The sequence below is a fragment of the Papio anubis genome, chromosome 2 (assembly GCF_008728515.1).
Source record: "Papio anubis isolate 15944 chromosome 2, Panubis1.0, whole genome shotgun sequence".
Taxonomy (NCBI): Eukaryota; Metazoa; Chordata; class Mammalia; order Primates; family Cercopithecidae; genus Papio; species Papio anubis.
In genome coordinates this window covers 187551275-187577181 of record NC_044977.1, presented here as the reverse complement: position 1 = coordinate 187577181, position 25907 = coordinate 187551275, and the positions used below count along the sequence as shown (strand labels likewise).

The following is a 25907-nucleotide window of genomic DNA, read 5'->3' as shown; positions in this document are numbered from 1 at the left end:
GCTCACTGCAAGCTCTGCCTCCCGGGTTCACGCCATTCTCCTGCCTCAGCCTCCCGAGTAGCTGGGAATACGGGCACCCGCCACCGCGCCCGGCTACTTTTTTGTATTTTTAGTAGAGACGGAGTTTCACTGTGTTAGCCAGGATGGTCTCGATCTCCTGACCTCATGATCCACCCGCCTTGGCCTCCCAAAGTGCTGGGATTACAGGCGTGAGCCACCATGCCCGGCTGAATTTGTAAGATTTCTTGACAGAAAAATTTCAATCTATCTGAAATATCACACTGTCCTATCACTCACTCAGCATTTTTGAAATTGAGCCTTCTTTTTATCTAAAACCACAATGTAAAAATTTGTTGATGCAGCTTCTGAATATTTTATACCAAATCCCTAAGTATTGTTCAGGAATTAGAGAAGAAACTTTAAGACCTTTGTATTTATCTTTACTAGATTAAGGATGATTACAGGCCAGGAGCAGTGGCTCATACCTGTAATCCCAGCACTTTGGGAGGCTGAGGCGGGCGAATCACCTGAGGTCAGAAGTTCGAGACCAGCCTGCCCAACATGACGAAACCCCATCTCTACTAAAAATACAAAAAATTATAGGCATGGTGGTACATGCCTGTAGTTCCAGCTACTCGGTAGTCTGAAGCAGGAGAATTGCTTGAACTCGGGAGGCGAAAGTTTCAGTCAGCCTAGATCGTGCCATTGTACTCCAGCCTGGGCAACAGGAGTGAAACTCCATCTCAAAACAAAAAACAAAAAAACCAATGGTTTTTAATTAACTTTTAAATATAAAAATGTTTACATGAAAGTACAGCAGGTGTATTCTCAAAAAAGGTTAAACTCTGTTTTTTTAAAAAAATCTCTCTCTTAATGCTATTAATGCTATTTGCATATGAAACTTGTACTCAGCTGCCTAATTTTTATCTTATTAAATGCAAAATAGATCTGTAAAATCCTACTAAAATAAAATTCAAAATGGACACACTGCATATACATACTTTTTAAAAACTCAATGTATTAGTTACCTTACAAACTGCAGTTTGTGTGTGAATCATCTCATTCATCACTTAACAATCAGTTATTTTTGGATAGAATGCCTAAGCCCAATAGTGACAACAACATCACAATTCAATTTAATGAGAACGGCTATTTCTGAGTGAAACAGAGAAAAGTGAGAACAAGAACAACATGACTAGTTCCTAAGAATGCATATAACTTCCAATTATGCCGGCTAATGGATTTTTAAAGATTGTCCTAGATCTTTCCTTTAATTCCATTGATTTGATTTTCCATTTCTTTCTCTGTTCTCTGTCAGATTCATTTTTGTTGTGAGCACAATCATAGCAGCACTCAAAGCCAAAAATATTTTCTAGCAAGTTGGGCTAGGCTTCGATTGGCACTGGTTGCTCAAATATAAAAAACAAATGAGAAGATGAGAGGTATATTAGTGAAGTGCAATAGCACCAAATGGGAAAAGGATAGACTTGTTGAATATGAAGGAGACACCTTAATTCTCTAACGTTCATTTGGCACAACTGTAAAAGTAGAATATTAGATTTACCCTTTATCCTCTAATATGGTTTTGATCTTATTACTACTGTATAAACTTTTAGAATTAGATGATCTCTAAGTTAACTTTAGCGATCACCCAAAGTAGTCCATACATCATTTGAGTTGGATGAAAACCTTCGTGCATTTATTTATATGGAGTGGCTCCTTAGAAGTTTCTGGCAAATCAAAGAAATGTCCTGAATCACTCCTAATCTTTCAATGGTTGGGAAATTCAGGACCTCATAAGAAACCTGACTTCTCTACTTCACATGCTCAGCATCAGTAATTGAGAAAACCTCACAACCTCAATCATAGGCTAATATTTTTTATTTGACATCAGATGATATTTAGTCTTTCAACTAAAATTGTTGATAATACTCAGACTCTTCAATTCAATGTGGTTCAGTGTCCCAGCACAGGACTTCTGGAAGATTTTGGGGAAAAAAACCAAAAAACAAACAAACAAAAAACCCTCTTATTATTAACTCAGCCTGTTTTCTCTCAGCACAGGTAATTTACTGGAGCTCAGAATAACAGTATTCTGAAACAGCTCTTATAGATGATATATGACTGCTTATGCTTCTGTCAGTAGCATTCCTTCCATACTTTCCCTGTACCCAGATATCTGCCTACCTAATTATTTAACCAACAATAAACCCCAATATGTACAGTGAAGGTGAATTTTGAATGGTCTTGTGATTCTGAATTCAGTTTAAGTGAGGTTCTCGCCAGCATGGAAGCTTGTCCTTAACATAATTTCCACGAAAATGTACGATATTAAACACCTTTCTCTGTCTCTCCTTTACCTACTCACTAAACTCTCTTGTGGATCAGACACAGTTACAAATTACCGCTTCTGATTTATAAATATCTAACAGTTTTGCTTTATCAATCTCAATTAACTTGCTTTAGAAGTACTAACCAGAAAGGAGAAGCAAAGGGAAAGAGATTAGGAAAGACGCTTATGTTGAATTTTAAAGAATGCATTGCTGGGAGGTCAAAATTAATACTGTATTCCTTTCAAATATGCTATTCCTCATGGGCATGAAAACACATTAGTAGTTAACACACACTCTCCTCAAGATAAAATAAAAGTTTCAAAAATCAAAATATTGATGACATTGTCCCAGTAGTTTGTTTTCAAAGACAGGAAACACTTTTCTAGTGACTTGGGCTAAGCTTGGGTTAGCAATGGTTGCTCAAATACAAAGAACAAATGAGAAGATGAGAGGTATATTAGTGACTTGCAATAGCCCCAAATGGGAAAAGGATAGGCTTGTTGAATATGAAGGAGACACCTTAATTCTCTAAGGTTCAGTTGGCACAACTGAAAAATTAGAATATTAGATTTACCCTTTATCCTCTAATATTGTTTTGATCTTATTACTGCTGTATAAACTTTTAGAATTAGATGATCTCTACGTTAACTTAGGACAACTAAGTTATCATCTGGGATCCATGGACCCGAAGTAGTCCATACATCATGTGAGTGGGGTGAAAACCTTTGTGCATTTATTTATTTGGAGTAGCTCCTTAGATGTTTCTACCAAATACAAAATTTCCAGAATCACTCCTAATCTTTCTATGGTTGGGAAATTCAGGACCACACAAGAAACATGACTTCTCTATTTTACATATTCAGCATCAGCCGTTGGAAACCTCATACCCTTAATCACAGGCTAATATTCTTTATTTGATATCAGACGTTATTTAGTCTGTCAACTAAAACTGTTTCTTGATAATACTCAGACTCTTCCACTTCAATTCCGTGTGGTTCAATGTCCCAGCACAAGATTTCTGGCAGATTTTGGATAAAACAAAAACAAAAACAAAAACAAAACACCCTTCTTATTATTAACTCAGCCCAGACGGTGATGTCTCACACATTGTCCTTGCTGGGTTCAATAAATCTGACACTTGTCCTACTGAGCTACTGATGTAATCCACATCTCGTCTCTCTTCAATTCGTTTGTATTCCTTTGATCACAATTGCCATGTATTCTGATGCTTTTATTCATAACTAAGAAAAACACTTTGGATACTGCCTTTGGCTTTCTCCCAGAAAGCCAACAAGATGACACCTTTTAATTCAACAGCCAATCCCTCTGTAGCTTAACCATTTCGAGTACATTCTAATATTGATTTTTATATATTTTTCCATTGATAATGATTTTCTATCTTTAAAAATAGGTACTCTCTTATTTCTTGCAATCAACTTGCCTGTCTTTTACTATGCTAGAAGTTGTTATTCATCTTGTAATAAAGCAAGGTGGTCTAAAGCCAAGAAAGCCAAAGTAGCATTTCAGTCACACCACATTGACCTACGAGATGCATTACCCTAAAATATGACTTTAAAAGATCCAGATAGCTCAGTTGAGGTCTTGGGGGGAATCTCCTACAACTCTTCTGTTCAGGCCACAAGTTTTCTCTTAACTTTGTTCTTAATCTTTTAGATAGATATAGGGCCTTGAGATTCTGTAAGTTTCCCAGCTCTTGTTATTGAGAGAAAGATGTCTTCATAAATCTCTCACAGATAAATATGGAAGATCAAGCTGTCAGAACTAGAAATTGTGTGCTGCAAGTGATTTCTTGTATGACGTAAGGTAAACTTCTTCACTTTTCTTGTTCTCATCTATTTTTTTTTGTTTTGTTTATGTAGTGAATGTTAATTACACTTATGTTTTCTGTTCTTTCATAGAACATATGACTGGGACAACATGAGAGAAACAGCTTTGTGAGCTTTTACGTACTACAATACTGTGATTATTAAAAACGAAAATGCAATAGAAACATTAGAAATAACAAGTAGAATCTAAATGGTCTTCAACAGAGGTGCTAAACAATTTGACTGCAGTAATTGTACAGGCTTTAGCTAAGCGTAATGTGACTGATTATCAGCTTTAACACAAAACATTTTCAGGCTTTTCTTAGTTGATGTGACTGCATCAAGGTGAGCACCTCCAATGTTAGCTCACGAAAGTTTTCACTGGCCGGGTGCAGTCACTCACACCTGTAATCCCAGCACTTTGGGAGGCTGAGGCGGGCAGATCACCTGAGGTCAGGAGTTCGAAACAAGCCTGGCCAACATGGCGAAAACCCGTCTCTACTAAAAAAATATAAAAATTAGTTGGGGGAGGTGACAGGCACCTGTAATCCCAGCTACTAAAGAGGCTAAGGCAGGAGAATTGCTTGAACCCAGGAGGCAGAGGTTGCAGTGAGCTGAGATCGTGCCACTGCACTCTGGCCCAGGTAACCAGAGCGAGATTCTGCATCAAAACAAACTAACAAAAAATATAGTTTTCATTTAGCATACATGGTTATTGTTTCTGCCTCAGGAATCATCATGTTCCAGAAAAATAAATAAGCCAGGTCTAAATATATCCCAAGAAATTTTGATAAGAAATAAATAGCATCCTTAGTTCTGCTATGAAGATATTATTAATCTTATACTATATTTAATGAATAAATAAAGTTATATAGGAAGTTTTTGTGCCCTAGCATTTGTAGCATTGGTTGTGTTAATAATCAGAATAATTATTAGTGATAATTATCAAGATAATATGCCAGGAACATTTCTGAATTTTTTTAGTTTACTTTGAAAATAAAGTTAAATAAAGGAAAAAATGGCCATTGTCATTGTGAAGAAACTTAGTAATGGTTTTCTCCATCTGTAAAACGCACTAACCTGCATTTTGTTGTACTAATTTCTTTAATAATTATATAAAATTATATAATTTACATTTATATGATAGCACATAATATCTGACTTTGGTTGGTTAAAACAACCTATCCAAAGTCAGACGTTACGTGCCATTGTATAAATGTTTTTATCTAACTGTTACTACTTGTGTTGGTTATCCTTAAATACCACATATAGAGTATGCTCAACAATTTGAAAACTAAACATAGAAAAATACAAAGACTTCCATTATTTTGCAATATGGCAAACTAAACATTAATGGAATCACTTCCCATAACCATACAACTAATTTTGATGAATAAAATGTGAAAACAACAAAAATCCTGTGTACAGAATAGGAGAGAATTCTGTGAGTGCTGGAGCTGACATTAACCTGGAGTCAAGTGTCCATCACTGATAGCCTAAAGCCTCTATTATAATCAGTCAACTGCACTGGAGAGAGGAGGACAGTGACTAGGGTGCTGGCAGAATGGCAGCTCAGTTAAGAGAAATTCGGAGAAAACCAAGGCTTCTGAACAATCATAAGTTAAAGTCAGTTAAAACCTGACTGGAGAGAGTTAGCAGAGATATGTTTACCAGTCTCTGATTCCCAGTGAAGCTGAACAAAAAAGAAAATGTTTACTACGAAAATTCTTTAAGTATTATTTTGTTTATAATTGACACACGATAATTGCACATATTTATGTGGTGCAGTTTGATGTTTCATTGCATGTATACATTGTATAATAAACAAATAAAGATAATTAGCATATGTGTCATTTTAATTTATCATTTCTTTATGGTGATAGTATTCAAAATCCTCTCTTCTAGTTACCTTGAGATATACAATACACTATTAGCTATAGTCACTCTACTGTGTAATAGAACACCATAACTTATTCTTCCTGTCTAACTGCAACTCTACACACTGAGCAACTGTTCCCCCTTCCCGCCAACCCTCTATCTCTGATAGCCTCTATTCTACTGTCTATACTTTGTTTTGTTTTGTTTTGTTTTTTGAGACAGAGTCTTACTCAGTCACCCAGGCTGGAGTGCAATGGTGCCATCTCAGCTCACTTCAACCTCCCTGTCCCGGATTCAAGCGATTCTCCTGCCTCAGCCTCCCGAGTAGCTGGGATTTCAGGCATGCGCCACCAGGCCCACCTAATTTTTGTATTCTTATTAGAGACGGGGTGTCACCATGTTAGCCAGGCTGCTCTCCAACTGCAGACCTCAGGTGATCCACCCCCCTCAGCCTCCCAAAGTGCTGGAATTGCAGGAGTAAGCCACCGTGCCCAGCCTCTACTGTCTACACTTCTATGACAGTAACTTTTTTAGGTTCCATATATGAGTAATTTTATGCAGTGTTTTTGTCTATCCAGGCCTGGGTTATTTCGTTTAACATAATGTCCTCCAGTTTCATTCATGTTGCTGCAAATTTCTTTGAGAATTCTTAACAGCAAGTTTGCATTTATATGAGTCTGGGGACAGATTTACCATCACCTTTGGGACAAAAATCTCCAAGCTGAAAATTTCTTTTAGAGTGGTTCCAGGTTGGTTTTACCCTCAGACTCCCAGAAAAGGTTAAAAAAAAAATCCAGAAGAATGTGTATTTTCAAAACAAGTCTCAAAGAATTCACATAAAATTCTAAGTTATATGATAAGCCTAAAATTAACATATATATATAAATAAGAGGAAAATATTTAAACATTTCTCTCCATATGAATTAGCAGAAAATAATGAAATGTTAAACCCATAAAGTCTGCAAGTATTAGAGTTATCAGACAAGAATATAATGTTGATATGTTGAATATGATTTTTTAAAAATACTTTGAAAAGGCCAAGTAAATCTGAAAAATAATAAAATGTAAAATGCAGACATTAATGTAATAACAGGATTTAGAAACTCAATGCACAAAACATACAGTACAGTAGAAACATCAGATGTATCCTCCATGAATAAAATGGTGAATAGTAGTAAAGTAATTAAACCAACTGCAGAACAGAAACTACATGAAAAATAGGAGAGATTGGAAGATACATTGAATAAGGTAGGAAGATTTAACATAATCTATTTTTAGAGTACCTTATGCTTTAGGAGGCTTCGGAGGGAGAATCCCTTGAGGCCAGGAGTGTGGAACCAGCCTGAGAAATATAGTGAGACCCTGTGTCTGCAAAAAGAAAAATAAAACATTTAGCAAGACATGGCACACACCTACATTTCCAGCTACTCAGGAAGCCGAGGCTGAAGGATCCCTTGAGCCCAGAAATTTGAGGTTGTGTTGAGCTATGATTGTACCACTGCACCATTCCAGCCTGGGTGACAGAGCAAGGCCCTGTCTTTGGAAAAGAAAAAAAAGGTTTGGGGGAGTGGTGAGAATAAGCAATAATTAAAAAACATAGCAGAGAGTTTGAATACTGATGGAAAAAAATTATTCCTCAAATTGGTAACATAGATAATTCAAAAAGTAAATATTTTTTAAAAATCCAAATAGTAAAATACCAAAGACAAAATTAAAAGCAGTCAGTGACAAAATATAGACTAACTGTGAAAGGTCTATTAGATATTGGCAACAATAAAATTTAGAATATAATGTAATTACATCATTACAGTGATTAGCTAAAAATATTTAAAAATAATCTTGGACCCCGTCTCTACTAAAAATACAAAAAAAAACTAGCCGGGCGAGGTGGCAGGCGCCTGTAGTCCCAGCTACTCGGGAGGCTGAGGCAGGAGAATGGCGTGAACCCGGGAGGCGGAGCTTGCAGTGAGCTGAGATCCGGCCACTGTACTCCAGCCTGGGCGGCAGAGCAAGACTCCATCTCAAAAAAAAAAAAAAAAAAAAAAAAAATAATCTTGGAAAATCTATGCCCAGTGAAATTATCTTTCAGTAATGAGGATAAAATAAAAGTATTTTTAGGCACACACAAAGTAAAAACATATTCTACCAATAAACTCTAAAAGAACTTCTAGAGAAATTCTTTATTTAAGAAAATCAATTCCAAAGGAAGGTCTGAGGTTCAAGAAAAAATACTGAATGAAGAAAATGATATTATATCAGTAAAACTAAAGGCAAAAATTAATTATATTAAACAACAGTAATAGTTTAAAAATTAATCAATTAACATATATATAAATCCTGACCAAAAAGTAAAATAGTGGCAAGTGAGAGGAATTCTTATAGGGATAGAGTCAATATAATTCTTCCTGTTAGCTTTAGAATTTATTAAAATGTATATATTAATTTTAAAAATTATAGAAAAACTACTAAAATATAGATTTGATATAAATTCTAAACCAGTAGGTGGAAAAATTACAATGACTGAAAAAAAGGAGAAAGAAAAAATACCCTCAAATGGACGGACAGAATTTATAAACGAATCATAATCAACGTAGGGCTGAAGTAAATATTGTATTAAAATAAAAATAAAAATTGTCACACTGTATTTTAAGAATATATTTTTAAAAGTATTTCTATAAAGAAGAGAAAAAACACGAGGCAAATTCAAGCAAAATAAATATATTGGATGTGTCTATATTAATATCAGATAAAAGGTACTTTAAATCAAAATACAAATAAACAGAGTAATCAGACATTGAGAAAAGATTCAATTCACCAGAAAGATTATAAAATTGAATGCAATTAACAACAAAGTTTCAAAACTTATAAAAAAGAAAAATTATGGAATCCCAGGAAAAGGAAAAATTTATCATCATGAGAGGTTTTAACATATCTCTATCAGATATTAATGAAAAAATAAGAGATTAAATTAATAAGTGGAGGATTTGAAAAATGCAGTAGAATTTTCTGTGTCTTTTTCCCCCCCACTCCCTCTAGAAATCCAGTTACAATGATTCTAACGGAATAAGTGGAATTAACCTATCACCCGAAAATAATGGGAGACATTACCTATAGTGGATGAGTTAATTTAACACATTTATGGAAGACAGAATGTGAAAGGAGAGACAGAATCACAGAAGTAACAGACTAAACTATACATAAGGGAAAATGTAAAGGGAGAAAGGAGATCATTTTCCAGACAGAAACCCAAAGATGCGCTAGCATAAAAGTTCACAGGTACAGAGAAAGTCCAACAGAAAACAGGAAGTTAAAGACTCTCTAAAAACCTGCCTCTGACTTAAAAATAAATTAAAAGTCTTTCATTATACTTTTGTAGCTATAAATTTTCTCCATTTTTAGAAACAGTTAACCTAAAAAAGATATGCAGGAAAAGCATACTGTGAACAACATGATGATAATTTTTAAAAAACATTTCATGAAAATAGAAAAAAAGACACTGCTCACAAAACTGTAGCTCATACAACTGTTCTTTACCCTTTTGCTAGCTAGATATGCTGAGGCATAAAATTACAAATCCACATTTCCTTGCAACTAGTTATGTGAATATAAAATGGAATCTGTACATTCTTTTTTCCGTGTGTCTTTAAAGTAACACTGCAGCCAGTGGCATCTTCTTGATCAGCTGCGGTTTTAGAAATAGTACTCCTATGTACTATCTTTTCAAAACTCAGAACAGTTTTGCCTTGTTCTGAGTGACAACCCTGAAGGCCTAGTCTACAACCTAGACCGGCAGTACTTTTAGTGATTTTCTGACTTGCCATATCCTTTAATCAAACGCCTTCCTTCTTAAAGTACTTGCAGAATTTTCTGTTCACTATAGTTATTCCTGACTGATAAAGGTATCCACTATCATTGCTTCTCACTAACTGTTTTTATTTGAATATCTTAACCAATACAATAAGATCAGAAAAAAGAAATGAAAAATATGAGTAACAGAAAGGAAGTAAATTATTGTTAGGTGCAAATAATATGATTGTGTATATCTATGTCCATTAAATCAAGCTTGTTCATTGGGTGGTGTAAAATCCTCATTCACTCAGTTTTGTCAGTAAGATCAATTACTATAAAAGGAGGGCATATTAATGACCCCATTTTAGTTTTATACTTGCCTACCTGTCCTTGTAGTAGGATCACTGCAACTCAGCAGAAATATGATTTAGAGTGGTCAGAGTATTTTGATAAAAATACTTTGTTGCCCACCTGGTGAAACCCCATCTCTACTGAAAAATACAAAAATTAGCCGGGCATAGTGGCAGGCACCTGTAATCCCAGCTCCTCGGGAGGCTGAGGCAGGAGAATCACTTGAACCCAGAAGGTGGAGGTTGTAGTGAGACGAGATGGCACCACTGCACTCCAGCCTGGGCAACAGAGTGAGACTCCATCTCAAAAAACAAAACTAAATAGACAACAACAACAACACAACACTTTTTAATTGTCTGAGCTTTTTTTTTTTTTTTTTTTGAGATGGAGTCTTGCTCAGTCTCGAAGGCTGGAGTGCATTGGTGCCATCTCTGCTCACTGCAACCTCTGCTTCCTGGGTGCAAGCAATTCTCCTGCCCCAGCCTCCCAAGTAGCTGGGATTACAGGAACCCGCCACAACATCTGGCTAATTTTTGTATTTCGGTAGAGACGGAGTTTCACCATGTTGGCCAGGCTGGTCACGAACTCCTAACCTCAAGTGATCCACCCGCCTCAGCCTCCCAGAGTACTGGAATTATGGATCTGAGACACTGCTACTGGACTGTCTGAATATTTTTATAAAAATTGGTCTTAGTACACCATTTTGGATTATTTTTTTCTCACAACATTTTGAAATAGTTATTCTATGTTTGGGTTTCCATTGTTTCTATTAAGAAGTCAGCTAGCAATCTATTATTTGTTAATAGCAATCTTTTTTTTTCTCTCATAAGTCTTTTACGAACATTGCCTTTTTAATTATTTAGTTTTATTACAGTGTGACAAAAGGAATTATATTTTATGTATCTTACTATGATTCATTTGGTTTCCTGAGTCTAATGATTGGTGTTTTGTAAAAATTTATGGCAAATTTTTTAGGCATCATTTGTTCAAATATAGCTCTCTCCATTTCTTCAATTTTTAAAATTCAGGTGATTCAATTATGTTAGATTTTCTGATTCTCTTCTTTATGTTTCCTAATGTTTCATGCTTTCTATTTATTTGTTTTTCTGTTATACAGTCTGATTAAGTTCCTGAATATATTTTCCAGTGCATTCTTTCCTCAGTTGAATTAAAACTACTGATAATGCCACATATTGAATTATTTAAATGATTTTATTTTTCACTTTCAGAAACCTTATTTAGTATTTTTTCAAAGATGTTTTGTCATTTTCATTGTCATATATTACTTTGTTTTTAAACTGCATTAACAAATTTGATTTTATGTCTATCAATTATTGAAAATGTTTTCTCTTTCTATCCAATGTCAAGTTGAGACAGAAATTCCTCATGCCTATTCTGAATATGAGATTTGTCCGTTGTCCTCTGTACTTCTTGAGGTCATTAAAATCTAAGCTCAGATGTATTTGGTTTGGCAAATACCCTCAAGTAACCACCTGTTTCAGTTCTCTGCTTATAACTCTGAGTTTCTACTTTCAATTATTTTTTGGCATCTAAAAATTTCTATCTTTCTTGCAAGATTGTCTGTGTTTTGAGAGGAATGAGTTTGTAAGAATATTTTATCTAGCAATTGCAATTGATTTCAACAAGAGTTTGTTCAGTTATCGAGTCTATCATACCATCTGAAACAAGAATTGATTTTTTTCTTGTTTATTACTTCTTTCCCCAAATGGAATGAGGTAAAAGGAAAGTCTGGTACTTGGCCTGTCTTAATCAGCATTATATCTTGTGCATATAAAACAGTTTCTGATATGTATTAATATTTATTGAGTAAATACAAATTATGAGTATCTCCAGTTCATTTATTTTAATATTTATTTACATTTTATGATTTCAATAAAATATAGAAAATTATTAACAATTACTAGAACCTCAAAGTGTATTTACAATACTTTTATGTATTTCCTCATGTTTAAACTGTGAGTATGCATTAGTTTTTAGTAAGAAGATTTTTTTAAGAATTAAATATGTCATATGATAAATACATTTTAAAACTGCTAACTACCGAAAGAAAAAAAGTTACAGGTAATAAAACTACAAGTTAACAGTAGCTATCTATGGGTGGTAAAGTATAGGTTGTTTGTTTTTTAAAATTTATTCCATCTTTAAAATGTTCTATAATTATATATTGTTTTCAATAAACAAAATGTTTATTTTAATTCGATAGACACTTTAGATGGCCTAGAGGCAATTATTTTCTTTAAAATTCTATGTAAAATTTAAACATCTATTTTTAAACTGAAATATATTAATTGATTAATATATGTCTGACTAATGCTAAGTACCTTATGTATATTGTATCCATTTTTACAAGCCAATAAAATCTTTTATGCATAATGAAATTAAATACAGTTAAGGAACTTTCCATGGACATACATGTGTGTAAAAGATTGTAATAGCAGATAAATGACAACTGCCAGGGAAGACATAGAGCTGAAACCCTTTGTCTGTGACTTTTATGGAATGTCAAAGCCATGTCTTTAAATATTGGCCTAAACTTCCTCACCCCCTATGAAGAAGTAGTGTTCCCATCTATGAAACATCAATGGAATTTCATTAAAGAAGCAGTACTCTGGCTGCATTAGTTTGCTAGGGCTGCTATAACAAACACAGACAGGGTAACATAAGCAACAGAAATTTATGTCCTCACAGTTCTGGAGATTAGAAGTCTGAGCCCAAGGTGTAAGCAGGGTTGGTTTCTTCTGAGGCCTGTCTCCTTGGCTTGTAGATGGCCACCTTCTTGCTGTATCCTCACATGGTATTTCTTTTGCGATCATCATGCACCACGGCTGTCTCCCCATTTGTCACTCTCCTCTAATAAGGACATCAGTCATAGTGAATTAGGACCTACCAGAATCACCTCATTTTAACTTAGTTACATGTGTAAAGCTCGTGTCTCCAAATATAGTCATATTTTGAGATACTGGGGGCTAGGACTTCAACATATAAATATTTAGAGTAAGATAATTCAGCCTATAACACAGCCATACTGAAAGTGGGCAAAAATGTAGTTCTATGTTAATAATAGTGCTCTATAATAACTTGAAGATAAAAAAGACAAAATCCTTGCAACTCTGTAGAATACAGTCTCTGATTAATACATATGGATATTTCTGGCTTGATTATGTTGGCATTTTCCCAATATATGGTTAAAATTTGTTGTCATGAACATTTGTTATAATTTAGTAGTTAAATTCAACAAGGAGCTATTGTGTTCCAAGTACCATGGGTCATTTCTAGTAAGAATCCTTGATGCAACACCAAAGAGGCTTACGATATTACTAGTGTGGGAAGAGGAACCAAAAAAGATGTATATTAACTATTGTAATAGCAGAGAAAGCACTCAATAAATGACAGCTGTCAAGTAAATTATAGAGGAGAGAGACACAGTACGTTGGATTTTAAAAGAATAGATTTCATTTTAGGGGCAATATAATATCAGTGTGCTTATTATTTTAATTGTGTGGTGGTTTGTGTGGACCCTTTTCCTCTTTGATTTAAGCATATGAGGTAAACATCAACATAGCTTTTGGGAAGACCATTGTTTTGTTCAGACATTATTAAAATCTATTTGAAAACATTTAATGTTTTTGTGGTATCTGATCATGTGACAAAGAAGGAGCTGCTTTATAAATTAATCTTATAGAATAAAGTAAGATTTCTTTTAGTATCTCTTGAAAAAAATAAGAAGGAAAATTATTTCAGTCACATAACTAATATATCAATGCAAAAAATTCAAGGGTAAGATGTTACGGTTTTTAGAGATACAAAAAAGCAACAAAAGCTAGATAACTAAAGTAAGTGCAAGACACGATATAAAAATAGAAGGGAAGGATTACAAATTAGTATTTTAAACAAGGGTAACATTGTCTCTCCAAATTTGTCTCAAATGGTGTGCTTGACAATGTCTTAATCGCGTAAGTATCAATGCTAAAGCAATCGAAGATGCCAATAAATTCTAAATCTCAGGGAAATTTCTGAGAAGCTGCCAGTGGAACTCTCATAATATGCATAATCTATTTGAGATTTAGTCGGTTGACAGAAATCAACTGATATAGAGAGGTCTATTTTATTATACCTATATGCCTGCTTTCCTACCTTATGTCCTCCTTTGATTAATGCTATTGTGATTCTTATGCTTTAGAACAAAACAGAAGAAATCTATGTGTTTTTTTGTACTTTAAAAGCAGTGGTTCTTAAATTGAGTAAAAGTCCCCTTTAGGAATTTAACAAAAGCTTAGACTTTTAGAAATATTTATTCATTGACTTATTCCTTCAATACACATGTTGAATTGCTATTACGTGTTAGGTATTATTTGAAGTATTATGAATACAGCAACGAATTGAAAGATAAGATATCTTGTATTATAGTAATAGGAACAAGGCCAGTCAAAAATAAAATAAAAAGATTATTGCAGGTTGTAATAATGTAATGAAAGAAATAAGCAGATTAATCAGAGATGAGACTAACTGTAGGATAACTGTTGTAGCTAGTGCTAAAGGAAGCTAGTGCATCTCTGAGAATTTTATCTTTGAGCTGAAACCTGAAAGGTGAGGAGAACTCCAGGCAGAGGGAAGAACAACTTCAAGCACCCAGGGGGAGAAGGACTGAATATATTCAAGAAACCGAAAAGACGGCTGCAGTCATACCATAACGGGTAGAAGAAAAAGTACAAGTATGGAGCTTAAGTAGGGACCACAGTGTTTCAAGTCTTGAAGACAGCAGTAAGTAACCTGGGTTTCAACTAAAGCTTAATGAGGTGCTTCTGACAGTGTATAGGCATAATCCTATTAACATTTCAAAAAGATAGCTCTCTTTGTTGTGTTGAGGGTCAATAGAAGCAGCAAGAAGATCATGAAGCAAATGATTTTAACCCATCAGACACGGGAGGATTGTAGCTGGGGGGTAAGGTGGTGGCTGTAAAAATGAATATAACTATAAATAGAACTGGAAAGATTTAGAATGGCAGATAACCAGGTGATTTTCTGGATTTATTTGGAAGGTGAGACAAAGGAGTGATCAAGATAATGTCTAGTTTTTAGTCTGTAGCAAATATGTGATAGTGATGGTAGTTCCATATATAAAGATAAAACAACCTGGTAGAAAAGAGAATCACGGATTTCTGTTTTGCATTTATTGAGACATATAGATACATAATAATATGTATGTACAAAAAAACCTCAATAGGTCTACAAAACAACTGCTAGAACTAATGAGTGAGTCTAACAAGGTTACAGGATAAAGGGTTAATATTAAAAATGCTTTGTACTTGTATATGTTGGCAGTAAATAACTAGAAAATAATAATTGTTCAAAATCCATTCACAATAGCACTAAAATTCATAAAATACTTAGACAAATACAACAGAAAAAATAAAGATCTCACACTAAATATTATAAATATTCTTGTGAGAAATTGAAGGTCTAAATAAATGGGATGATAAATTACATTCAAGAATTGAAAGTCTCAATATTGTTAAATGTCAATTACTCAAAAATTGTCTATGCTTTCAATGCAGTTCCAATCAAAATCCCACAGGTTTTTTTTGGCAAACTCTATAAGCTGATTCTACAATTTACATGGAAGTTCAAAGAACTTAGCATTACCTTGCTAAGCACTTTCTTTAACAGAAGACAAATTTAGAATAATTACCATACTTGATTTCAACACAAAATAAAGCTTACAGAAATCAAGACACGTTAGGAGTGGCAAAAGTTTAAAGATACAGAGGGATGAGACAAAGTCACAAGTTCAGAAATAGACCCACACATATTTAATTGATTTTTTTACAAAGGCGCTAAGACAATTCAATAATCAAAGAAAATACTTTTCAATAAATATGACTAGAACAATTAAATTTCTCAATGGAAGTAAGATAAGAGATTCGTATCTCATGCCATAAAATGGAAATTGATGACAGACTTAGATGTAAATCCTAAAGTTATAAAATTCCTAGAGAGGTTAAGAAACGTTTTCTTAGAACACGAATATTATTAACCATTACAAAAACATTAATCAATTGTTTAATCCAAATTTTTGCTCCTTGGAAGCACAGGTAACAAAATCAAAAGGCAACCCACAGACTGGGAGATAATATTCACAACACATATACCAGATGATCTAGAGGACCCTTAAAATTCAAAAATGAAAAATGGAAACACTGTATAAGAGGTTCTGTCAATTGAAATATGGAAAGTAAAAGCAATAAAACATACAAAGTTAGGAAATAGGAAGTAAAACTCTCCCTTAGGGAGATAAAACTTTGCATATGCAAAACATAAACCCAATAAGTTTACATATTCACCAACGCTTGATTTTTTTCAGTCTTTAATCCTAGCCATTCTGAAAATGCATAGCGCCATTCATTATGGCTTTAATTTGCATTTCACTGATGACTAAAGATGTTCAGAATCCTTTCAAGTGCTTAGTGGCCATTCGTATATCTTCTTGTCTGATGTGTCTGTTAAATCTTTTGCCCTCTAATACACTGCTAGTGAGAATTACAGGCAATTGTAAAGGTGGGGTCACTGTAGAAAGAGAAAGTGTTGGAAGCATCCAGGGTTATTTTTCACAAAACAAAACCAAAAACAAAATTAAAACAGGTTAAGAAAAAAGAAATTCCTTTATATCCCAGCTCAAATATAATCTTTGTTTTCATTTCTTTGCCACTCATCTTTTCCACAAAATTACAAAGTGCATTCCCTGTTCTATCTTTTAAATACCTACTATGTGTCATCATCTTGCTAATCAACATAGTTAAAAGCAGTAGCCAAGACAGTGGGTCCTGGCTGATTTGGGACTTAGAATCTGTATGTTTTCAAAATACATAGTTGATATTTCTATTAGAGCACATGTATGGTATTTTACACTTAGCATTTGTCTGTCTTCCCCATGAGGTTGCTCGTTGACTACTGAAAGGTTATATGTTAACTTGTTTTATTCTACAACACCCAGCATAGTTCTTTGCACACACTAGGTACAGGGAAAGAAGAAGGAGGAAGGGAGGGAGGGAAGAGGAAAGAGGAAAATGATAATCCATTTGGTTTACTCTTTTATTTATTTGAATACTTCTCAGAATCTGAGATAAACAATGTTTCTATAAGATTACGAAGCCAGCACTGTTTAAAGAAAAATAAATCTCCCCAAAATCTACTGTTGGACATTGAGTTCATATTGAGGTATAATTATCCAGTTAATTTGACATTTATCTGGAAGACTGGCTACCCAGCTGAAAGCCAGTTTAGACAATATTCGCAGCTATTTCATGGAGATTTGCACAAGTGCTCATTTGTGCTTGCATGTGTGAAATTCCTGCTGTGAAACTGACTTCAGGACCAGATTTCAAGATCAATCTGTTCCATGTGCAACATCCCAGCTAGAGTACTGTCTTCTGAACTCAGTCTTTCAGCCAAGTGCTTAAGTGAAGGAGGCTAATTGCTTTAGGTTGAATACCTGACTTAGGCCCCTCTCAGCCTACAAAACCGGAGCTAGCAACATGGACTGCCTGTGAATTCCATACCATGGTTACACACAAAACCCAACGCCTGAGTCTGCTTTGTGAACCCTTCTTAATATTCCCAGAAATATTCTCTTTCGAGGTGATATAGTTTGGGTATTTGTCCTGTCAAAATCTCATGTTGAAATTTGATCTCAGTATTAGAGGTGGGGCCTAGTGACAGGTGTTTGAGCCATGGGGCACATCCCTTATGAATGGCTTGGTGCCCAGATCATGAGTTCTTGTTTTATTGGTTCCCCCGAGACCTGATTGTTAAAACAGTTTGGCAACTTTCTCCTCCTGCCTCTTTCTCATGCTCCATCTCTCAATATGTGACATTCAGGCTCCTCATTTCTTGGGCCATGATTGGAAGTTTCCTGCAGTCCTCAGCAGAGGCAGACGCTGGCACCATGTTTCTTGTACAGGCTGTGGAAGCGTAAGCCAAATACACCTCTTTTATTTATAAATTACCAGCCTTAGGTATTCCTTTATGGTAAGGCAAAATGGACTAAGACATTTGGTGTTCTGGATTTAGTAAGAGAGAGAGGATCTGCTGCAGCACATTCCTGACCACTGGTATATGAGAGTTTTACAGTGTTGCCTCAAAATTAGAGTCATAACTGAAACAGAAAGAACCAGGTAGTCATAACTTCAGAAATCAAAAAATACAGAGAAAATACTACTAATAATACAAATAACAACAACAATAATTTTCTTTACTTTATAATGTTCTAATCAAATATATCAATATAAATTCATGAGATCAAAATATTCTATTTTTTATGCAAAGGAAGTGCTGCTAGGAGAGCAGAGAAGCCTTTAAGTCATATAGGGCAGCAGTTCAGAGCTAGAACAATCGTTTTTTCCCGAGTTTAACTTCATTTTAAAGATGAAGAAGGAAGCTTGAAAAAGATTAGAAATTTTATTGTATTATATAAATCATTAAAAACACGATCTTTACTACAGAAACATTAATAGTGATTTCACCAGCAAAAGGGACAGGCTAAACTAGTTCTGCAAGAGAGGTTAACCTGGGTTACACTTTTTTTCTCTAAAACCTTTTCCATTGCTGTTTCCTCTGCCTGGAAACATATTTTTTTAGATACGTACATAGCTCAATACCTCACCTCTTTTATGTTCCTGTTCACCAAATGTCACTTCACTGGGAGGACTTTTCTAATCATCTATTGCAAAATTGCAACCCCATCACTTTCTATTCCTTTTCTCCATTTTTCTCACTGTACAATGCCTATCACATTCTAATATCATACTTCACATGTATTTCCTTACCTGTTTATTTTCTGTTTCCTCCTCTAGTATGTAAATGTCGATGGCAGGAACTTTGTCTTCCTGGTGCCTTCTAACAGTGCCTGGCATGGATTAAACACTCAGTAATTGCATGGGGGATTGATGGATAGATGAGTTTTCTCAGAAGCTCATCAAAGTCAAGCTTCTCCTTGTACTCTATCACTATCTCCATATTGCCCCATGCAAACACACACACACACACACACACACACACACACAGCACCTACATTAACACACATGCACATGCAACCACCACACATACACAAGAATTTTTGTCTTTACTAAATTCAGCAAGCTCTAAGCCGCAAGATCTCCACTAGGTTCTGCTAATTTGGGTGCAGTATGTTAAGGAAGGAAAATGGGCTCACGATTTGGTCATAGCCTTCAAAGAACCTATTGTCTGTTTATAATGAATTGGAGAAAAGTTCATCTGACACATTGACTGTTTACGATGTTTGAGGACACAGAAATATAAAGTATTATATTTTGCTTTATGGCACCTTGAAAGTCTGGAAAGCTTTCAGGAAAAGGGAAATGAGCAGCATTCCAACCAGTAAACAAAGATGTATAAAGGCATTCCAGATAAAAGAATCTATGCAAAAAATGACGTAAAGGAATGAGAAGGCAAGGCATGTACAGAAACAATGTCCAGCTTCCTAAAGGACTGAATACAGCAGGGGCAAGTGCACTGAAAGAACATGTTGGTTCCAGTTCGTGGCATGATTTGAATGCCATTGGTAAACATTTGGAATTTATTCTCTTGGTGATGGGAAGCTATCTATGGTTTTGCTTGGGGGAGAAACGTTAAACAGCGATCTTAAAATCTTTATTTAATATCAGGCATCATGCTAAAATGTAATACGCATAATCTTGCTTAAACCTTGCAATAAGTCAGAGAATAAGATTGTAAAATTGAGGAAACAGATTTTCAAAAAAGATAAATAAAATGAAAAGGTAAAACAGCTTGAAAGTACAAGAAATCGTTTAAAAACAAGTATCCTAATTTTGGGTTCCTGGTTTATTCCAGTTCACTTACCCGATTAAATCTGCTATTTAAAATATTTCTTTGGGACCATTATTTATGAGATACTCTATTGAAACAAAAAATTCAGTTGTAGAGTTCATATAGGAGTTTTCTGCAAAAAAAGAAAGAAAAAAACATGAAACAACAAGGGCCTGAACTAGAAAACGGGATGGAAATAAAAGGGCAGATGGGATAGGTTGTGTGAAGTTATTACACAGACCACTGGACAACTGGGTATTTTCCCTCTGGGCTAGTTTAATATTGAAGAAGAAAATAAAAACTAAATTGCATTTTATTATTATTTATTTATATGATCAACTAGCTTAAGGGAAGAAAAATTAAAATAGCAGTAGAATATAAAACCAAGCGCCAATAAGGCCTTTTAAAAGAATGGATACTATAATATCATTTCTTCTTTCTTTTCTGAAAACAAACAAGAAATAAAAGCTTTCAATATTTTTAGGTTTTCAAATCCACCCACTTACACCTGTTCAGAAACATCTGTTTTCCTATAAAATAGAGACCAGAAAAAAACAAAAGGCCAACTAGTAACAACATATGGTGAAGAGAAAAAACTTCTTTGTTAGTTTATTTAGTTTTTGTTTGTTTGTTTGTTTTTGATTTTTAGAATATATCTTTAAAACTAAACTGCACATGATTGATTAGGTATGAATATGGGAATCTCCCCCGTTATACTTTGGATTCCTGGCACTCCCTTATTTGTTAATGTCATTAGTGCATCGCTTATTTTCATATGGTTTTACAGATGTGGTTATTCTGGGTATTTCATGGTGTTAATTTACTAAGATTTGGATATCTAGAGAATACATTCCATTATCTTAGAATACAGCTAAAACTCCTGACATCTTTTATTTTGGAACTGCAATGACCTTAAGCACGTCTGAATTAATTATAATCTAGCACAACAATGAATCTTAGCAAGGTACTGTCTGGCAAAGAAGATGATACATTTGACTTGAGAAATAAATAAAAGAGACAAGCCGTACTTAAGATAGAGAAGAGACTATTCCAGACAAAGTTAACAATAAGGGAGAAGATTCTGAAACCAAAACAAGCCGGGAATTTTCAATGAATAGAAAAAAGTCCAGTATGTCTGAAGCCAGAGGAGATGAAAGAAACAGTGAAAGAGGAGCTTGAAAAGAAGGCAGAAACAAGATCAGCCTTGCTTTGGAGGCCACGAAGAAAATATTCTTTCTATTTACAATGGGAATTCATTGGAGTGTTTTAATTAAAAGAGTAACAGATCCAATTTACATTTTTAAAAGTTTACACTGATGTCTCTAGATAATGAAAGTGGGAGTGCAGGGACTGAAGCAAGGACACCAGTTAAGCAACTTTAACAAATCCAGATAAGAAATAATTGAAGTCTTGGGCTGGAGCATTGGAGATGATAGGAAGTGTTCATAGTTGGGATACAGAGTAGAAGAATAACAGATTTGGGTATAAATGAGCACGGAGTTTATGTCACTGAATTTATATTCAATTAGTGTATGTTGTGTAGAATTTATTTTTAAAATCACAAAGAATAATCGATGATATTTTTAACAATGATTAAATGAATAAAGCTAAAAATTGGAATTTCTCTATTTGGTACACATGGTTTTTAGAATCAGGCTATTAAGCCATTTAATTTAATTTAATTTAATTTAATTTAATTTTTTGATACAGGGTCTTACTCTGTCACCCAGGCTAGAGTGCAGTGGCACAATCACGGCTCACTGTAGCCTTGACTTCCCAGGCTCAGGTGATTCTCCCACCTCAGCCCCAAGTAGCTGGGACTACATGCATGTGCCACCACATCCAGCTAATTTTTATATTATTTGTAGGGTTAGGGTTTTGTCATGTTGCCCAGGCTGGAATAAAGCCATTTTAATTCATAAAAGGACACTGACAATATACCATTTATAACAAACACAATTGTTTATTCACATGATTTATTTTTTATAAAACTTCTGAATATCTTACTGTGTCATTTGTCTGCTCTTAAACTTGTTGAATTATGTTATTATAGCAGAGGTTTTATTTAAGGAAGCTGTCATATACAAAAATTTCAAGAAAAATAGGTAATTATGCAAAGAAATGTATAAGAGTTCATTTTCAGTGTACATGAGACTTTGGTTTTTCTGTACACTAGTAAAATATAACTGAATCATTTAATAGTAAACATGGCCAATACTTCCAAGCCTAATTTCAACTAGAGAAATGCCTATTTGGTTGGAATTGTGTGAACAGTTTACATTTTCTGCTAAAATATGTTCAAACTCAAGTAGTGTTTGTATAATGAGATAGTCTACCTTAAGCACTAATAATGGTTTGCTGCATGATCATCATACTAACAATGTGTTGTCATTTATCACACCTGCCATTGACGGAACTCTAAGAATTTCACAAACAGCCCCTCATTAATCTATTCACTTAGCTCCTTTCTCCTTCAAAGCTTCTAAGCTATTTAAGAAATTATGTAGCAACTATGGGAAAGATTTTGGAACATTTGATGAAAAAGAAAGGACTGAAACAGGGTTTCAGGGTTGCAAAGATGTAAATTCCATGTGAAACAATCGGGAGAACTGACACAATTATATATAATTATATATTATATAAGATATATATTATATAGATAAGATATATATTATATATAAGATATATATAAGATATATTATATAAGATATATAAGCTATATACATATATGTATATATTAATATATTATATATAAGATTATTATATATATAAATTCAGTGACATAAACTCCGTGCTCATTTATACCCAAATATATATATATATAAAATCAATTTCTGTTTTTTTAATGGGAAACACTCTAAATATTTAGATCAAGTTCTTCATTTTAAAAATTGAGCATCTCTGTCTAGTTTCTTACTCATCTGTTTTCCCTGGCAGTTTGGAGCTTACGGAAGACCTGGGGAGTCTGTCACACTAAAACAAATTATGGATTGCACCAGTACTATATAATTATAGCTAAAGATTGTTTCCCATGAAACTAAATTTGATGCTATATTCATATACAATATACTCAGTATTCTAAAATATTCTGAAATACTATTTGTACTGTTGAATAATAAAGCATAAAGCCTACTCTGAATATCTTAAATAGGTATATGTTCTGATTGTTTGGCATAAAATGTTAGACTAGTTAGAATGTTAGTAATTGTTCTTTAATTTTATAATCTCTTTATAGATCTACTTATATCATTAGATTATTTATTTTATAAGCACTTACAGAAGACCCTCGTTTGATAGCTGTTATGTAATTTCCCCAAAATACTAAACCTTAAGCAAATATTTTTTATAGATAATAAATAACTCTGAAAAATATTCTGCTGATAAAATGAGTTAACAGTCACCTGAATTTAAGGAATTGAAAAGTTTTAGAAAGATAATAGAGAGATAATTTATATTTACAAAGATTAATTCCCACAACAAAAGGATACTTCACATTACAAAAACATTCACATTAGGATTTGTATAGACATCCCTTTAGATATCCCTGTGTAAACTGTATATTTTATGTTAAAATATTATTTAAAGTTCATACAATGGAAAACTATTTATACTAGGAAAATATTTAGGTTCTTAAAAGGTAATAGGTTTGGATATAGTTGAGAAGCTGCAAAGGTTCATGAGAATGTAGTAGCAAGCAGACCCACCCAATTAATTGTGTAAATGTTAAATCAAGCATTCATCTATAGGTGAAATAGGCAAGTCAAGATAAAATGTCTTCTTAATTAGAAAATGGCAGTCATATTTCCAAGTTGCATATATAGATGTAAATCTCCTTCTGAATAAATGGAATCAGGGCACCTAATTGGATTGAAAAATAATGTCGCTTAAACCTGTCTCAGCTTAAGCACAAACCATGCCTTCCTTATTTTTAATGAAAATCAGAATTACCTGCGGAAGAAAGACTAAAAAATGACTCAAAACTTAGTAATTATTGGTACTGGCTAGAAACCTGGGGATGTTTGATCCCAATTAATCTTAATTGTAGAAGGAATATTACAACAAACACCTATGTAGACACTGTCTCTGTTAAAATTCAGCCACTTTATCATTATGTTATCAAAAACTAATTTTTAAGTGTTACAAAATATATAGGTGGGGTTGAAGCCCCTCATGCTCATCTTGCATTCCATGACCCATCTGAAAAGGTACTAAATATGCTTAATTTTGCATTTTTTCAAAACCATTCATGGTTGCATATATTTACCTCCTATATTTGTCTTTATGGAGTAGGAACATTATTATTTTGTATGCTTTAGGCTTTATATAAGTGCTATGTCCTATATATATTTTTCTGCAACTTGCTTTTTGCCATGATCTTACATTCTTTAATATTTATCTTTGTTGATATGCATAAATATAGCCGATTCATTTAAAGTACCCTGTAGTATATCACATTATGGATATATTATAATTTAATCATCTATTCACCTGTTAATGAACATTCAGATTTTCTTCTATCATAATATAGCAATGTTCTCTTCTGTTTACGTCTTTTTTTTTTTTTTTTTTTTTTTTTTTTGAGACTGAGTCTTATTCTGTAGCCCAGCCTGGAGTGCAGTGGCACGATCTCTGCTCACTGCAACCTCCGCCTCCCAGGTTCACGTGATTCTCCTGCTTCAGCCCCCCAAGTAGCTGGGATTACAGGTGTACACCACCACGCCCGGCTAATTTTTTTGTATTTTTAGTAAAGACGGGGTTTCACTATGTTGGCCAGACTGGTCTGGAACTCCTGACCTCGTGATCCACACACCTCAGCCTCCCAAAGTGCTGGGATTACAAGCATGAGCCACTGCGCCCAGCCTATGTCTTTTTAATCACATGCATGTTTCTCTGAAAATTATTTTCACATCTTTAATTTTACTAGATATTATCAAATTGATCTAATTGTATTTACTATTATCTGCTCCATCAAAGAGCAATCATTAGTGGTTTCATTCATAACTATACATATTATTGCCAGGGGTTTAATTTTTGTATCATATTGGTGATGTATTATTTTATAAAATATAAATGATCCTATTTCCTAGGAGGCATGAGCATCTTTCAGTGTTACCTGATCATTTATCTCCATTTTGTGCTGCTATGACAGAACACCACAGACTGGGTAATTTATAACAAACAAACAGAAATTTACTGGCTTATGGTTTTTTGAGGCTGAAAAGTCAAACATCAAGGGGCTGGAATTTGGTGAGGGTCTTCTTGCTGCATCATCCCATAGCAAAAGAGCAAAGAAAGGGCAAGAGAGAGAGAGAGACAAAAGGGTGCCGAATCTGTCTTTTTATGAAAAACCCAATACCAAGATAACTAGCCCATTCTCATGATAATGACAATCCATTTATAAGGGCAGAGCTGATAAGGTTTGGCTGTGTCCCCACCCAAATCTCATCTTGAATCGTAATCCCCATAATCCCCTTGTGTGAAGGGAGAGACCCAGTGGGAGGTGATTGGATCATGGGAGCAGTTTCCCCCATGCTGTTCTCATGATAGTGAGTGAGTTCTCATAAGATTTGATGGTTTTATAAGTGTTTGACAGTTCCTCTTATACACACTCTTCTCTCTTTCCTAACAATGTTCCTGCTTCCCCTTGCACCACGACTGTAAGTTTCCTGAGGCCTCCCCACCCAGCCATGCGGAGCTGTGAGTCAATTAAACCTCTTTTCTTTACAAATTACCCAGTTTTGGGTATTTCTTTATAACAGTGTGAAAACAGACTAATACACAAGAGCCTTCATAGCCTTATCACTGCTTAAATGTCCCATCTCCCAACAGAGCTACATTGGGGATCAAGCTTCTAGCACATAAACTT

General features: G+C 34.3%; 1 long non-coding RNA gene across 6 annotated transcripts in view; it reads right to left on the bottom strand.

Moving 5' to 3' along the window:
- Positions 1-25907, bottom strand: part of LOC103882482 — a 59425-nt gene that overhangs the window by 15012 nt on the left and 18506 nt on the right. For 3 of the 6 annotated variants that reach the window (XR_002520630.2, XR_002520629.2, XR_002520627.2), the window contains 2 exons: positions 12885-20174; positions 7321-7405 (listed from right to left, as the gene is read on the bottom strand). This is a non-coding gene — a long non-coding RNA (uncharacterized LOC103882482). The remainder of the gene's footprint in view (positions 1-7320; positions 7406-12884; positions 20175-25907) is intronic. The other 3 variants (XR_002520631.2, XR_002520632.2, XR_002520628.2) reach the window with 3 other exon arrangements.